The sequence below is a fragment of the Nicotiana sylvestris genome, chromosome 11, assembly GCF_000393655.2.
Source record: "Nicotiana sylvestris chromosome 11, ASM39365v2, whole genome shotgun sequence".
Lineage (NCBI taxonomy): Eukaryota > Viridiplantae > Streptophyta > Magnoliopsida > Solanales > Solanaceae > Nicotiana > Nicotiana sylvestris.
The window spans coordinates 4,306,414-4,311,754 of NC_091067.1; positions in this window are offsets into that span (position 1 = coordinate 4,306,414).

Here is a 5,341-nt window from a genome sequence, read left to right on the forward strand (position 1 = left end):
TTGGTAATGAATTCTACATAAGGGATTGTGATTGACGAATTGGTCGGGCTTGCCTAGCATCGTGTTGGGCGTCATCACGACCGGGGATTGGGGTCGTGACATTTATAAATAACGCTAAATATATATATGATGATCTTAAGTCTGGAGAAACAATTCAAGTAGAATTTGGTTTCATATGAAAGACATGTAGTTTTGGACATGTAGTTCAAACACTTGAAAGTATAAAGTCAATGATATGTGCAATTAGTTTTTCGATATCTTATTTGTCTAGCATGACATTAAAACTTGATATGCATCTAATTAAAGTCTATTATATGACTTATATGACAATCCTTGAAGGATTTAAATTGCTTGAAGCATATACAATACTTGGTCCTAAAGTACTATATCCTAAGTGCTATCTGCGCACATACGTATCTTGCTATAACTATAAGCATGATAATGTGATAGCAAGGATTTTGAAGGTGCAACATATTCATCGGAATTAATATGGCTATTTTATTCATCAAATCTCTAGCGATGTCAACCTTCAAGAAGCTGGTGCACAAGATTGGAATGCGAAGGCTCAAGGATGTGAATTGATGCTCTTACCAGGGGGAGTTAATACGCATTGTATTCTTTTTCCCTTATAAGGTTTTGTCCCAATGGGTTTTCCTTCCAAAGTTTTTAATGAAGTAACCAAAAGGCGTATTGTTAGATATGTGTACTCTTTTTCCTTCACTAGAATATTTTTCCCACTAGTTTTATTTTAGTTAAGATTTTAACGAGACACATTATCTGTTGAATAGACATTCAAGGGTGGGGGTGTTATAAATAGTATTTTATTTATGGTGAATGTCTATATTTTAGAGAGATTTTAGGGTTTGTTACTTGGTGGTTAAATCACTCTTTCCCTATAAATAGTTCTTTTTTTTATTGATTTATAACACCTACGATTTTTATTTAACCATATATTCGATTGAAATTTCTTTAAAAAAACTTATTAGTAGGGATGTACTATATTTGTATCGATCGACTTCTCAAATTAATACAAATGCAATAATATATTATCTTACATAATTAATTTAAAATCCTGGATTCACTTGTGATTCAATCCCAAGGTCTAACCAAAGAATAAAACCTAATACTCCACTATACGGAGGCAGGGCTATAGTTCTACCTTTTTTTTTTTGATAATAAGGATATTTATATTATAAAAGCATTAAAGATTGTTCTTAGTACATAAGATCTGAGAATGCAGCTTGTCACAACTTGGTATCCCAATGTTTGTGACATTCTAGTTGCCTAGGAGTATTAGTCTATTACAAGCCATAATGTCTAGTGACTTCTTGGAAAGGTAAACAACATCCATATCTTAAGCAAGTTGAGAGTTAACAAAATGAGCTGGTGTTGGATGTAGTTTTGGTGACTTCTTGCATGGTTGCCAAAAGGCGTCTTTGTTTGCATCTGTTGCCAAAAGATGAGCTACTTGGTTTCCTTCCCGGAAGTTATGCCGTAGGGACATGTCCTTTCGCTGGAGCATCAATAACCTGCATGCATGAATAATATTAGTCATAACAAGATGATCATTATTAAGTGCATGTATAGCATCAGTGGAGTCTGTTTCGATTTCTAGTGGAAATAGGTTGTAATAGGTTGCTATTTTCATGACTTCATGGATTGCCTGAAGTTTTGCATGCAGAGGTGATATAGCCTTATCCATTTTCTAATAACCTAATATCTATCTTCCTTTGTTGTTGCGGAACACTCCCCCAATACCAGATTTGTTACCTTCGTGTTTAAAAGCACCATCTGTGTTTAGTTTGTACCAGTCGTGTTGTGGGGGATACCATTTTATGTTAATGCTGGGTTTATCCATAGTTGTTGTGCCAGTGGAGTTGAAAAAGAGGAATTCACAGGCTAGGTTAGAGATGTCTTTCATACGGGGGGAGTAGTGGGTGTTATTGATATTATTGTTGTTTCTATTGATCCAGATCCCACATAGAAGGAAAGGTAGGAGATTGTTCCAAAGAATTTTCAGGGGAATTGGGTTTATGTCTCTTAGCTTGGTTAGCCAGTGTTTGTCCGGATTAGTGTTCATATTTGTGATATTAAACTGTCTCCATATCGCTGAGACTATGGGACATGTGAGGAAAATATGAGTGATGGTTTCCTCTTGGTTTTTGCATCTAGGGCAATTGGGGTTTATATTTATTCCAATGTGATGGAGATATGAACAACAAGGAATCTTATTGTGAAGGATTTGCCAAAGAAGTATCTTATTTTGTTAGGGCAAGATAGTTTCCATATCCACACAAAGTCTTGGTTACTAATGTCCCTTTGGATTAGTAAGTTGTAGCAAGATTCTGTGTTGAATATCTCGTTTGGGCTGAGACTCCAAAGGGGTTTATCTATACTTTGGAGGGGTAAGGGGATAGAATTGATTTTGTCCATGATAGAGGAAGGGATAGTAAAAGAAGTTTCCTGAAAATTTCATTTTCCTTTGTGGTATAATTTCTTAATAGGAAGGTTAGCTTCATTTTTGTTTAGAGGGCCCTCAATGCCAGCTCTAAGAGTTAAGAGTTGAGGGATCCAGTGGGTCTCCCAACTATTAAGATTAGAGCTTTTGCCCGGAAGCCATTGAATTCCTTGGTTACAAATTTTCCAGCCAGTAACAACACTTTTCCAAATGAAGGAGGTGTGTTTGATATTCCTTTTGCAGTATTTGCGTATTAGGAGATTTGCCCAAGGTGATGAGGTATTGTTAACGAGTCTCCAAGAGAGACTACCTAGTAAAACTTTATTATTTGAAAGGGCATGTTTCATTCCTAGACCTCCTAGAGTTTTGGGCTTGGTAACAGTGTTCCAATTAATAAGGTGAAGTTTTTTCTGATTTGATGTAGTGCCCCAAACAAAATTCCTTTGAATTTGATCAATAAGTTTAAGGGTTTTTTTTTGGAGCAAAGTATATTGCATAGCATGGTTTGGGATAGAGTTGAGAGTAGCAAGGGCTAAGGTAGTCCTACCAGCTATGTTTAGAAAATTGGTTTTCCAATTTGAAAGTTTGGCCCGCATTTTCTCAATAATGAATTGGTAGTCTTTTGCTTTGGGAGCATTGTTAAGAATTGGAAACCCCAAGTAGTTGCCAAACTTATTGTCTATATTGATGTTAAAACCTGATGCAATTTCTCTGGTAACTTGAATAGGACAGTTTTGGGAGATAAAATCTTTGATTTCCCCCTATTGATCTTTTGACCAGACATATTGCAGAAAATATTAAGGCATTCTTTGATGGTTTATTTTATCAGCTTTTGCCATGAGGGTAATATCATCTGCAAAAAACAAGTGAGATATGCTAGTATTATGGTTGCTTAGTCTAATGGGGTCCCAAAGATTGATGTCAACTTGGTGACAGATTAGTCGGGATAGCATTTCCATGCACAAAAATGAATATAAAGGGGGATATGGGGCAGCCTTGTTTGATACCCCTACTTGGTGCAAAGAAAGAGGTTGTAGTGCCATTTACTAAAATGGCAATGTTGCTAGTGCTGATGCAATTCATAATAAGATTTTTTTTATGTTAGTAGGGAATTGGAAGTAAGAAAGGGTTAAGTAGATGAAAGACCATTCCAATCTGTCGAAGGCTTTTTTCAGATCTAATTTTAGAATCATGTTGCCTTTTTTCCCTTTCATTTTTTTAAAATGGCACATCATTTCTTGGATTATGATGGCATTATCAGAAGACCTTCTCCCTTTTAAGAAGCTAGCTTGGAAAGGACTTATAATTTGGTTGAGGAAAGGTTGAATTCTATTGGCAATGATTTTGGTAATGATTTTATAAATAGTATTGCAAAGTCCTATAGGCCTAAAGTTTTTCAGATTATTGGCATTTGGGACTTTGGGGGTTAGACAAATGTAGGTGTTGTTGATATCATTAGGTAGAGATTGAGTATTAAATACTTGGGTACATAAATCTATAACTGATTTGCCTACAATGCTCCAATATTTCTGGTAAAAAAAGGGATGTATGCCATCTAGACCCGGGAATTTAAATTGTTTGAAGGAAAAGACTGCCTTGTAGATTTCTCCCTTTATAAGATGATTGTCAAGGGTAGAGAGATCAAGGTTGTTAAAAAATTTTGGATTGTTTTTAATAAGAGACCAATTGGAGGCAGAATGATCAATTTGGAAGGCATTCTTAAAGTAGTTGAGTGTGTGGTCTAGGGTTTTGTTAGGTTCATTGATCCAATTACCAAATTCGTCTTTGAAATAAACGATTTTGTTTTTCCTAGCTCTATTGGTTGCATTAATATGGAAGAATTTTGTATTCGTGTCACCTTCTTGAATCCAAGACATTCTGGCTCTAATTCTCCAGTATTCATCTTCTAATTTAAGAATCTCTCTATACTCTTGTTGAAGATTAGATTCTAAATTCTAAATAAAAATTTGAGTTATAGTTATTAGAGCATTGAATGCCGTTTAGTCTAGCAATAATCCTAGATTTTTTAAGTTGAATATCTCCAAAATGATTCCTACTCCACTGTATGATATTATCTTTAAAGTTTTGGGAGCTATGAATATAGTTGGAGTTACTCCAACTATTTCTAACTAAATTTATGAAATCCGGATGATGGCACCAAAATGTCTCTAGTCGGAAAGATTTTTTAAAGGTGTTACATTTTATAGGGTTGCAAGTGATCAATAAGGGGTTATGATCCGAGTGGATTCTAGAGAGATGGGTAATGTAAGCATCAGGGCAAGATTCAATCCACTCCTTATTGGCAAACACCCTATCTAACCTTTCTAGAATGAGGCCTTTATTTTTTTTCTTTTATTCGACCACGTAAATTTAGGACCTTTGAAACCTAGGTCAATAAGATTACAGTGGTTAATAAAATCCTACAGGACCTTTGCTCTATTTTGATTAATTTTTCTACCACCTAATTTCTCATCGGAGCATATGACATCATTGAAATCACCCCTATTAACCAAGGGCCACTAATTTTACTATGAATATCTAATAAATTATTCCACATAGTGTTCCTCATTTTACTATCAGTACTAGCATAAATAGAAGTAAAATACCAAGTTTTGTTAAGGGAGAATACCTCGATTGTGGCACTAATTTCCTGGCTTCTACGCACAAAGCTATGGACCATAACCTTGGTATGATCCCACAAGATAACCATACCTCCCGACTGACCATCTGCTAGAATCTCTATCATATCTGTGAATCCAAAAGGATTGAGGAGAGAGGTGGATGTCCATCTTGGTTTCCAAAAGTGTAACCATACTAGGGTTATGTGTTTCAATTAGATCCCTGAAGCTTAGCCTAAAACTATCATTGTTACCCCCTCTTATG